The 12,941-nt window shown below is 37.7% G+C and overlaps 1 protein-coding gene across 4 annotated transcripts in view; it reads left to right on the forward strand.

Moving 5' to 3' along the window:
• The window catches only part of eda2r.L (ectodysplasin A2 receptor L homeolog), a 251,666-nt gene that overhangs the window by 120,988 nt on the left and 117,737 nt on the right, over positions 1 to 12,941 (forward strand). The gene's annotated exons all lie outside the window — the stretch shown is intronic.

Below are 12,941 nucleotides of genomic sequence, written 5' to 3' on the forward strand. Positions count from 1 at the left end.
TAAAGGCCATCCACATTTTTTTGCCTTAGTAGTCTGAAGAATGAATGTTTGGGAATAATGAAAACTTATCATATTTTTATACTAATGTTTTAACATTAAAAACCAAAGACATGTTTTCATCCAGGATCCTCCTGTTTGATACCACAATTTTTCATGTTTCAACAATCATCAATTTTAGCCTCTGTATTCAGTGTCTTTTCCGACATACTTTTTTTTTTTTTTTTCCCTTTTAAGTCTTTGTGGACTTAGGGCCCAATGTTTTAGGATTCCTTATGTGGTTAAGATCCCTGCATTACCTGTTGTTACAGCTATATATTCCAAGAATCCAAGAACTCTATGTGCTATACTCGCTGAACGATATCCATGCAAATGTTTTATTGGTTTTACACTAAATCAAGATAAACCTGTTTTGAAAATCTGTAAAAAAATATACACAGTCAGGGCCCCTTCTGGTCTCCCTACATTCCTTCCACCACCTCCAGGGGTCACAATATTCACTTCCCTTACACTCACACTCCTGGTCTGTTGCCTCTGAGTGATTGGGCTGTCTCCAAAAATCCTACATATGGGTAGGTTAAAATATATCTAATGAATATACCCTTAGTGTGTGGAGGTATTTGTGTGACTGTCATTAGCATGTAAGCTCCACATTGGGTCAGGTGCTGATGTGAAAGACAGTGTAAATTTAGGAAGGAAGCTGGACATAGCTGTGATAAGCTGCTTGGCTAGCAGTGGGTTAAATGATTTTGCTGTGTTAGTTCAGGTGAAGCAGGTGAAGGACAGGAACTTTGGTACATTTATTGCAACATGGCAGGTAAGACAGCCCTGCTCCACACTTGCTCTCAGCTTAGACCGGAAGAGAAGAGGGAAACAGGTACAGGAATATGAATCGTAAGGCGACGGCAAAACAGCAGGAATGTCCTTAACCAAAATGTCCACACAAGCTGGTTACTACAATGTAAATCACTCTTTGATTGGGGCAACAAACACCTCTGATGGGCAAAAGGATTTATAAAAGTATGGCAAGTGCAAAGTGAAATTTTAGATGCAAATCAAAATGAATTTTACCCACAATGCAGTGTTATTTTCCTACTATTTCAACATAAGTGCAGGTGGACCGAGAGTTGAGGCTGACCTAATTCCACCCAATGCGCGTGCACATATGAAGTGCAAGTTTTAGCTAAAATATTCATAGTGGAGAAGGTGTCACTTCCACGGCTCGCATTTAAAAGGTGTTCACTTGTAATTCTTAGGCTAGGGCCAGACGATGCTGACGATTGCAGATTCTCAGCAGGCAGAGAATCCGCTGTCCTGAACTCCCCTTGTCTTCTGAAGGCAAGGTGGATTTCAGTGTGAAATGCGAAATGTCACATTTTGGTGCAAAAATCATTGCGTCTGCCTGCAGAGACGATGCTTCCAGGTGCAGGCAGAGCAGAAGCGTGGGAGCTGATTCTTGGCCTTCGGAGAAACACAGGCGAGATCCGCAATTGTCTGGCCCTAGGTAAAAGTCTGCAGTGTCTATTGATGCAGCTCACTGACAAAATACCATCATAGTAGCTCCCAGGTTCCCCAGTATCCATAGGTGGACTTGAACTCAATTCAACAGGGGGTGGACACACTTGTGGCAAGTATAACTATACAGAGTTGTGAGAACTTGTTTTGATGGAAGAACCCTTTAATGCTGTCTATAATACACACAACTTGCATCCATTTACAACATATTGCAGCTAGTGCAGTTGCACACAGTTAGGTTTGTAAGGGAACCCTCATATGTTGGTATCCAGGAGTTTAACTACAGATGAAGCAGACCATGTGGTCAGGCAGGGAGGGGGGAGAAGTTTAGCGGGCCCAATGAGGCCCTAATTTATGATTAATTTTAATATATCTTGGTAGAATATCAATATTCCGGGGCCCTAAATTGGATTTGCTGTGGAGCCCAGTAACATCTAGTTATGCCACTGTTGACATCCCAAGAAAGCTTTAGTTTCTATTAATAATATTTGTGTATGACTGTTTGCTTTAAATGAATGGCAGTGTAGAAAGTTGGCAACATGAAACTCTTTCCTGGATCAGTAGAATAAATTCATTACCAGTGACCTTCTCTACACTCATTTTTTAAAATGTCCTGGACATTGTTTTGTGATTTACTGTACGAGGCAGAATAATAAAAACTAGGCTAAATATTAAATATATGCGCCAGCACAGACAAGGCTTGCACTACAGAGCAGCATAAATCGCTCAACTTTTTATAATCATATTGAAAAACATGTTTACCGTGATGGATAGAGCTTGAAAACAACTTGATGGCACTTACAGCCACGCTGAACTAAAATGCCTGACTATTTGGAATACATTCAAACAAAAGAATCATATACAGGTAAATAGAAACAGATATTTCAGGTTTATCAAAACATTCAGCTTTGATTATTTCTTTTTGTAGTTAGGTTTTCAGTGAAATGTGAAAAGCTTTTGAAGCAGGACCTGATTTATTAAAAGGCATATAGGCTCACGGCTGGGGATGGCTATAGACATAGAGAGATTATATTTTGATTCTTCTCTTATTGAATTTTTACTGGCTTTTGGGTCCATTCTCATCATGGCAAGTCAATTATTAATTGTAGGTAATGTCAGGTGCAATGTTTGACTTGTTGCTATGAAATACTAGGCCAAGAGCAAACTTTGCACCACTTAACTTATTGTGGGTCAATTGAAAGGATTGGCAGGTAAAGTTGCAGAAACCTCCACTGGTATTTTTTATGTTTATAAAATTGGGTGTGTTCTTGAAGCTGCACCTTGTGTTCTGAAATTATTTTTACAAAAGAAAAACTTCAATGATGCCCATATGAAAAAGGAATGAGTTCGTGAATCGGGCGCAGGGGCATTTCCAGCCCAAATGTTATCTAAGGTGGCCAACCTAATGCTACCCTCCTTATCCCTTGTGTCTACCTCTCCTGTGCTCAACCTGAGATGAGGGGGGCATTGCTTACAGCCAGTTGAAAAAAAATAAAATTTTGGCTTAAAACTACCAGAGAGAGTTTTTTTTCGCATCCTTGGTAAAGTGACACCTAAAGAAAGGTTATCTTCTTGACTTTAAGCACTGCCTGGACCACTTTCGTGATGCTGCCCTCCAACAAATTTGCACTGTGGTCCAGGGCCCCAATATTTAATCAATATAAAATAAACAATGTAATAATATTCACCCATAACTATTGTCCGCCGCTAGTTGAAAGTTTAGAGAAATGCGAACAATGATTAAAAAAACATAGCAGCAGGCTGCTACCCCTACATTTTTGCAGCCTAGCCATGAGCTTATGTGGCATTTCCAGAAATCCACAATTGATAATAGCAAAAACAAATATCCATTTAATCCAACTGTTTTGCTTGCATTTAATTGCTGTTCAAGGAAGATTTACAAAAAGTAAACATGTCCCCGTTTGTCTCAGAAGAGGAAAAAGGCTTCTTATCTTCAGTTCTTGGTTTAATATTTTCTAAGAGTACTTAGCCATATAAGAAAGAGAGTTCCTCAGCTTCACAATTCTTACAGTAAAGGCCCCTTTTTGCACTGTAAGATGCAATCACCTTGTGAATCTCACAGATGCTGTACTGAATTTGATTAAGTGAGTAGAATTCAGGTTTCTAACCTGTACAAGCACTAAATCTAACCCAGATACTTGGACCTAGACCTAGGATATACAGTTTTGTCTATGTTAAGAAGCTTCCTTCTCAGGGAACATGTTGCTTTTCTTTCAAACCAGAGTGTAGGAAATGACTGTTCTCCTACTAGTAATAATTTAGAAACATATTCCAAGCTGATCCATTGGGGTTTGGTAACATTTATCATAAGTGTCTTTTAAGAATGACATATGGTGTTCCCTGGCATTGTAAGGTAACAACATGCTGAGGTTCTATAGAGATTAGATGCAATCCATATTGGATAAAGAAATAGCCTTTTAGATACTTTAAACACTTTTAACTATTTATTTGGACCTTGGTTGAATGTCCAGCTTGTACTTCGAGGTGTGTGTAAGTACATGAGGTTGGGTGTCTCTCTCTGGACACATTACTGACTATCTGCCATTCAGTGGAGCCAATTTCATCGAAGTGAATGCATATAGTATTTAGAATTTTCAATAATGCAAACAAAAGATTCTGTCATCCTGTATAAGTGCTGGAAGTATCCGATAAAAACAGCCTCTTGGAGAGTTCCTGTAGAACTGGAAGTAATGACATCTTCATAATTATAATTTACAACACTAATAGAGGTTGGATAGCTCAAAGAGATATTGTGCTCAGCTAATATTTATGTTTTGCTTGCCAAGGCACTAAAAGTGAATGCTAAAATTTCAGATCCATTTGGTAAAAAAACAGCAAGTGTGACAGACCTGCCTTGGGGAATAAGGAGGGAAATTGCAAAAAAGTATGTAGCATTGTTATGGACGCCAGCGTGAAACCACATAAGCCATTTATATTCCAATGGCAGTGCAATTATCATGCAATAGGGAAGCTTCTTTTATTCTTTATGGCAACTCAAGGGCTTACTTCTGCCAAAGGCCAGATTTTTGTTTGTTTCAATTGTCTGACAGCATATATGAAAAATCTCTAAATCAGTTATCATTAGAAACAAACTGCATAGGGAGAAACTGTCTGGTAATAGCTATGTAATTAAGTGAAGAGAAAGGTTTTATTACATTCCGCCTTTTCTTTTTTTAGTTCAGTATCAACCTGCACTGATGAGAGCAGCCCATAATGTTTGACATTAGAATGTGTTTCTAATGTGTTTATCAGTGCAGGAAGTTTGGCCACACATTAAGGTAGTACTAACATGCCAAAAAATCCCCTCCCCAGGGCCCATTGGTGGGTGTGTACCGGCACTCTACCCCTTTACCGTATTCAGTAGCATTTTTAGCACAAGGTAGGTGGTGCTTCTAAAAATCTACGATTGTGGGGGAAAGACTTCTTGCCTTTATTATACAATTTACTCTCCATAATCCGTGAATAAGTGGAGCGTATGAAACCTCCAGGGTACCAAACAGCAAAAAATTATTATAAACAATGTTTTTGGATAGTCCTTAGTAGAGCATAGTTATACTGGGGATTCAAATTGGCTTGTGGAGAAAAATTTTGGTGCATTATACCACAGAGGTTGTAAATAAGACATTTTGGATGCTAGTGGTTCTTAACCACACAATAAAGGTTTCATTGAACAAATGCCATACTCACTTAGTACTAGGGATGCACCGAATCCACTATTTTGGATTCGGCCGAACCCCTGAATTTTTCGCAAAATATTCTGCAGAATACCGAACCGAATTTGAATCCTAATTTGCATATGCAAATTATGGGTGGGAAGGGGAAAAATGTTTTACTTCCTTGTTTTGTGACAAAAGTGATGCTATTTCCCTCCCCACCCCTAATTTGCATATGCAAATTAGGATTAGGTTCAGCCGGGCAGAAAAAGTCGGCTAAATCCAAATCCTGCTGAAAAAGACTGAATCCTGGATTCGGTGCATCCCTACTTAGTACAGTGTTGCATATGAGGTTGGCCAGTTGTAGTGACATTCATGTATAAAGTAGGCACTGGTGCCATGTAGAAGATGGGACTTGGTAAGGTTACACTCACCTTGTTGGGATATTGCAAGTGACCTGGATCTCCTTCAGTGGAAACCTCTCAGGAAATGTAAAATTAGCTTGATGCCTTGTATAGCTGGGTGTCCCTTCACTTTAGGTAGAGTATTTCTAGAGAAAGCTAACCTTAGTAACGCAGTTGAAAAAGAGTCCCTGGCATGTACCTTGGCATATTCAAGCAGAGTAGCGCAGCGGAGTTTTTCCGCGCCATCTTCTGTATCTTCAGGATCCTCGTGGAAGTGAGTGCTGACACTGAGCTTTTTCACACATTTCGCACATTGGGGCCATTCTGGTATCTGTGCCTACTGCTCATGCGTGGAAAGCTCTGAAGATTGCAAAAGCAAAAGAAGAGTATCCAAAGATACAAAACATGATGTGCTACTTTGCATAAATATACCAAGGTACATGACTGGGACACTTTTTCAACTGAGTTACTAAGGAGGGAGGAAGCAGGAAGGGGGGCCAATGGAGGGAAGGGAATTTTTGATTAATGGGGGGTTTATTTCTCCTTTAAGGATGAGCTTGCTGCAAGGGATCTGCCTTCACAATGTACAAGTACAAGTTTATTCTATTGTACAAGATACTTCCCTCTTGCCTGAATGGTATGCTGTTTGTTCAGATGTGTTTGACAAGAACACAGGTCCCATTGATCTTATTCCTGGAACTGGTCTTCTGGTTTTAAAAATGGAACCAGCAAAGGTCTCTTCAGTTTTAGACTGGCCCATGGCTGTGGGTTTAATTTACGCTTTCATGGATTTGCTTTTAGCTCTCAGTCAGAAAGTATCTAAGGTCACCTGGTCTTCTGAGGTTCAAAAAGCATTGATACTTCTCATCCTTTAAACCTTAAAGTTGATGCTTCTGATTCTGTATTGGAGCCATTCTGTCTCAGCGATTTCCAATGTCCTCTCCATCCTTGTGCTTTCTTCTCCCAAAAATCATCCTCTGCCAAAAAGAATTATTATGTTGGTAACCAGGAGCTGTTGGCTGTAAAACTGACCTTGGAAGAATGGTGTCATCTGTTAGAAGGAGCTGTGGAACCGGTTACTATTCAAACTGACCATAAAAACCTGAAATAACATTATTCTGCTAAAAGACTGAATTCTCATCAAACTAGATGGGCATTATTCTTTTCCAGGTTCAATTTTGTAATTTTTTATACTGTGTACCTGGTTCCAAGAACATTAAAGCAGATAACATATCCAGATCACTGACTTCAGAAGAGGCCTCCACTGTCCCTTCCTAGCCATATTATTCCTCTATATTAGAAACGCACGGGCCTCTAATCAAACAAGACAAGACTAGTTCTTTACAAGACCAGTAAATTCTAATTTCTTATGGGTTCAGTGGATTACAGCTATGGGTCCAACATTGGCTATGTTACTAGGTTAAAGGTAGAATGTTGTAATAGCATGTCCCAGGCTGGTGCTCCTTCTTGGAAATTAATTCACTGGTCTGGGAAAAGAATGAATAGTTCCCCGAACCAATGTCTCACCCAGTTCTCCGGCATCTCTTGCTAAGTCTTGGTCTCGTAAAAAGAGCAGTGGATCAGGGGAAAATCCAGTTTTTCTTATCCTTTACTGTTTGGGAATAGGACACCAATATATATATATCTATTTTTAAAAAAGGGAAATATGTCTGCTGCTGAGGAAAGAGTACTGATCTGAAATATGGTCATAATTGCAGACCAAACAGCTACTTTCATCAAGACTTTCTTATAGCAGTGGTTTGATCCAGGAACTTATGCAAATGTTATTTTTGGGTCAGGATGGGATATTTGTCTTCCAGTGAGGTACTGGATACTGCTTTGCTATGGGTTTTTATTTTGTTTTTCTTTTTAAGCTTTCCCCAGCCAGTAGCAATATAGAGATGTGTCAGAGACAGGTCAGACTTGTTGAATGGGAAGTTTTTATTTTATTCAGTGAGTAGTTGTGAAGGAGCCATTTTGGCAAGGGTATAATATAATATATAACTGTATATATGAAACTTACCAGCATAAAGTTACATTTAAAGCTAAACATGCAACTAATTACCAAGGGACCAATTTTAATGTTATTTCTTGTGCATTTACACTGATGAGCATTTCCATAAATCATACAATAGCAAATGTGCAAGAATAAACAGTAAAATAATTCTGGGGTTTTTGATAAATATACCTCTGGAGACCCGTGAGAATGCTTTTGCTCTGAGTTGAAATCAGTTTTGGACTTATGTCTGACTATAAATTACTGGTTTCTGTAAGCATAATGTTACCTCTTTATTGATGCTAATAGAGACATTTAAACAGACTTTGCCAATTTGTAAGTCTTGTAGCTGAAACATCAAGTTAGGAATAGAATCACTTTTATTAATGGAGTAATTCATATTACCTTATAAATTTATTTTTAATCAAATTTTAAATGTAACATTGATATCCATTTCATATGTCATTTAGAAAATGCATTGGGGCATATCCAAGTGGTCTATAATTCCTTACTCAGCCCTTTAAAATAGGACATAGATAAACATTAAGCTAAATGTCTTACATCTAGCTTAATCTAACGAGTGTTCTTCTAAGTACTTTGGCAATTGACTTTTTTTTTTAAATTTCATAATTTTAGCAGATTTTATACAGCTTAAAGGGCGACAATGTTTCAGGGGCAGCATGCTACCCAGCAGCATTCTACAGAGCATTGGGGACCCACAGCTCCCCAACGCTCTGGCGTGAAGATGGGCAGGCCCTAGGATCATGTGGACTAGGGGCACCGACGGGGAAATTTTGGGCTTGACGAAATCATGAATGTGTAATACAGCAAAAGGTTATTATACTAAAACAAAAATCATCTCTTGATACTTCCCTGATTAGTTCTATCTATCTAAGAAGTGCCATGGGACCACCCTTTGATTCAAAATGTGTCAACTCTCTAACAGGATATCATTAATTTTTCCTGCATAATCACAAAATCTCATATAGTGGGAATAAATGTGCTTGGACTGCCTGTTACTCTATAATGTGGAAGTCCAAAGTCAAAAGCTGAAATTCACAAGAGTATCATATGTGCCAATATGGCGTGGCCTGGACAAGAGGATTTTCTTTTACCAAAAAGGAGCACTGGTTTGCAACTGGGTTTGGTATATCGTGGTGTCTGAACTTGGGCTGCGTCATGTTTCTACTGCTTCCATTTTGGTCACAACTTCTGGTTCCAGAAATAATTCTACCTAATTTCTGCAAAGAATATTATGAAATAATACTGCTATCATAATGGTTTTAACTCTACATAGATTTAAGACTTAAGATTTAAGACATAGATTTAAGATCTTTTCATGTCATTGCGCCAAACAGCCTGGTAAAGTTCAGGATTTAGCCTGAGGATTTTTGTCTGAATACTTTCTCTCCATATTCGCGAGGAGGATAAGTGCTCAGTGTGGCTGTTGAGCAGCGATGTGCACTACATCCCATTGGTGCAAACTGGCATTCAACCAATCAGAGCAGTCAAATCACATCCTATCGAATTGTCAAAGGTATATGGTATCAGCTTTGATATGTGTTGTCATTAAAATATTTTATGATTGGTAGGAAAGTTTTGATAAATTGTAAAATAGCAAATACTACTGGGATTCCTTCTGTTTGATCTATAATAAATCAACTCCTCCTTAATGTTCAAATTTGGTTTCAACCAAACTCTGTTGTTGAACAGGCAGCTTGGTTATGGTGTTCTTTATATCTAGGAGTGTGTTGCAATTTTATCTTGACACACCTTCAAATACATATAAAAATGCACATTCTATTCATCCTTGGGAATAAACTAATGTTTGGAAAGAGCCTTCACAATAGGAGTTACGTGTTTTGGGGAAACACATTTAAAGATCTTGTGTATCTGAATGTGGTTCAATTGGAATCAAATATGCCTAAACCAAATGATCAGGTTGCATCAACCAGATGCTTTAAAATAGTCTGGAAATATACCCATAAATAATGCAGGGAATGTTTGAACAGCCAGACGACTTGACTCCATGGCGTGAACCCCAGATAATTGCAAAATGGCAGAAATTAAAAGAAAAAAACCCGACAAATCAGTGGTAAACTGATCCAGTCCATTTGTGTGGCAGCATATAAACACTTGGCTAAGAGTTGGCAGGCCCCACTGTTAAGCATCAGCATTAAGGAATAGAAAAAAAGACTGTATAAACTCCATTGTCTACAAATTAATTTCATATGGGGCAAATAAGAAAAAGATGGATTATATCATTCACTTACACTATATCCCAGAATCTTGCTACAAAATAAAAGCTAACCTGCTATCTTCCATTCAGTGAAGGCAAATGTTGGTGCTTTGAGGAGCATCTGTTAGTCTCTGACTCCGTCTTGCTTCATAGGGGCTCTAAATCATGATAAAATAGCTCTGTCCTATAGTAGATTTATATTCTTGATAGTGAGACTGAAGTATATTTGAACTTTTTGCAGCAGGAAAAATATTGTGTTAAGTAGGCTAATAAAACATTAATAAAATAATGCAATTTGTTTTGTGCATAGCTAGGTTTTGTGAACATGTAGTGACTCAACTGCCAATATGGTGTGTCATAAAATGTCTTGCTGAAAGTTGTTATTTTTATTATTAAATACACCAAGTTAATGCGGGTCTTAAAAAAATGTCTGTGCCCAATTACAATTCTCATTGCAATAAGCCAATGGACATTACAGAAAATGTAAACCTTATAAGAATGAACATAGAATTGTTCGTAGTGCTTTTGTGCAGTTGACGTTAAAGAATATTTCCATTTCCATTGCAAATATAATTAATTTTGTAACAGCATCGCCATCTAATTCCTGAAAATGTACTGTAAAAGAGATAGGAGAGAGCGAGTCGTTCAGATGGAAAACTGTTCTTATGTTGCTCTGCTTAGGAAAGAGATCAGGAACCTCAGATGCCCTTTCCCATCTCTTTCCTCAGAGAAGTAACTTTAGAACCATTGAAAGTGAAACCGTCTTCCTATCAACCCTCTTTCTTTCTTTCTTTCTTTCTTTCTTTCTTTCTTTCTTTCTTTCTTTCTTTCTTTCTTTCTTTCCCTTTTCCGTCCATATTTTAAGAACTGGTTATTCAGCACTATAATATACAGGCAGGAATTACACTAGGGAGAAGCTTTCACCACTTGCTAAATCTTTGCTAAAGTCACAAGACAAGCACAAACCAGTAATCTCTTTAATGGCCTAAATGCAATGACCCAGAGGTACATTTTAAAATAATTCTCTGCTCCCTTACTGGCCGCTATTCAACATTTCTTTAAAACTGTTATTAATAAACTGGCATATCAAAGCATAAGTCTTTCTTGGTTAGACCTGTCTTCTTACAAATTTCGATGGGGCTTACCTTCTGGTATTCAGAAAAACCTAGGAGTCATATGAAGGTGTAGGGAGAGACTGGAATCTGGTACTTATTAAAGCACAGTACATCAAACAAGCCTAACTGGCCCACGATAAAGAAAATGATAGTATCATCTATTAGTATAGTCAGTTGCTTTCCAATGATAACATTCTGGCTGTCTATATGAGCAAAAACGTAGCACCATCATTGGTCTTTATTTACATTGCTGAGGATTGCTTTAAAGCCTGGGAAGATAAGGAAAGCTAATTTGCATTTGGTTTTTTTTTTTAATATCTCTGCCACTCAACGGTTGACTCATTACTGATCCAAATCCTTGGAAAAAATTGGACAGGAAGAAATGTGGATATAATATATTTTTTTTATTACTAATAATATATATATATATATATATATATATATATAACTAATTTGCTCTCTTTTACTAAATCATGTAAAAGGTTTAAGATTTAATAATAGTAAGGATATAATTCACCCCTCTTACTAGGTTTATGTTTCTTATGAGAAAGCAGAAAAGAAATTCACACCAATAAGTGTATATTAAAGTAAATATATATTGACAAGCAACCGTTACAATTAAAATAATCAACTAAAACAATATTTAAAATATATACAATTACAGATGGATACTAAGTCTACTTTATGTGAAGGGGAGGGAAAGTGGAAGCACTCCAGGCTACAAAAATATAATACGTTTAAATACAATGGAAGTGCAACTGATTTATCCTATTAATCAATGCACATTCCCTGGTCCCCTGTCTCACAAATAATTCAATATATATGCAAGTGCATGTGTGTATAAAGACAAGGGTTTTTAGTTACAAAGTTATGATCATAAAATTGGTAAGCCGCCATTCCACGTCAAGGTAAACCCCATACGGTGCTCCCTAACTGTTTACCTCTGGTCAATAATATAAAAGCAGTATAATAAATGTATTACATTTTTTTCTTTGTAGCCTGGAGTGCTTCCACTTTCCCTCCCCTTGTAGCTATTTAGCCTGGAGCAGGCGATGCTCACAGTGGTTTGTAATAGCACCCCCTACCCGCCCCTTCAACTAAAGTGGTCCCATACCTTTAAAAATGGGTGTTGGTTTGGGCAATCTCTCCCTTTAAAAGCCGCAGCAGCTAGTGGGAGGATCTAGCCCTCTCATAAAAACAAAACTGAAGGTCAGCAAAACTGCAACACTGTCGTGCTTAATGGAATAATAAATCCTAAAAATGAATATGGTTATAACTGCTGTATTTTACATACTGAACTTATTGTACCACCCTAAGGGTTCAACTTCTCTATAGTAATAATGATCCATGCTCTTTGGGTTTTTGGAGAACTGGGCTGATTTCTCAATTATCTGCAGGCTCGTTGCTAGAGATGGGCTGCACCCCACTGATGATGGTGCAGCTGTTTTGGGGAAGAAAACCTGTTGCATGACAATTTTATGGTTGTTGAGGAGCCAACCAGAAAAATGCTCTACTGGATCTAGTGATCTCTAATGACCCAGAACGTATAGCAAATGTGCAGTTATTAAACCCCTGGCTAATAGTGACCATAATGTCATATTATTTAATGTCTGGTGCAAGAAACAAATATATACTGGGGCAACAAAAACCATGAATTCTGAAAAGCTAATGTGCCTTGAGGGCTGCCCTTCAGAGCATAGATTGGGCATTATGTTTTCATCTAAAAACACAGAACAGAAATAGTTGTCATTTGAAATTATATTAAATTGTTACTATTCTCTACTATTCACTGTTACTATTCACCCTATGTGGCTTAATATAGAAGTAAAGATGTTAATAGGAAAGAAGAGAAGGCATTTAAAAAAAAGTCTGTTGGGACAGAAGCTTCATTGAATGAATATAAACACTATAATAAATGTTGTAAAACAGCAGTCCGGAAGGCAAAGAAAGGAAATGAGGAGTGCATTGTGGCTGAGGATAAGACTAACCAAAAATGTGTTT

Source organism: Xenopus laevis, chromosome 8L (assembly GCF_017654675.1).
Source record: "Xenopus laevis strain J_2021 chromosome 8L, Xenopus_laevis_v10.1, whole genome shotgun sequence".
Classification (NCBI taxonomy): Eukaryota; Metazoa; Chordata; class Amphibia; order Anura; family Pipidae; genus Xenopus; species Xenopus laevis.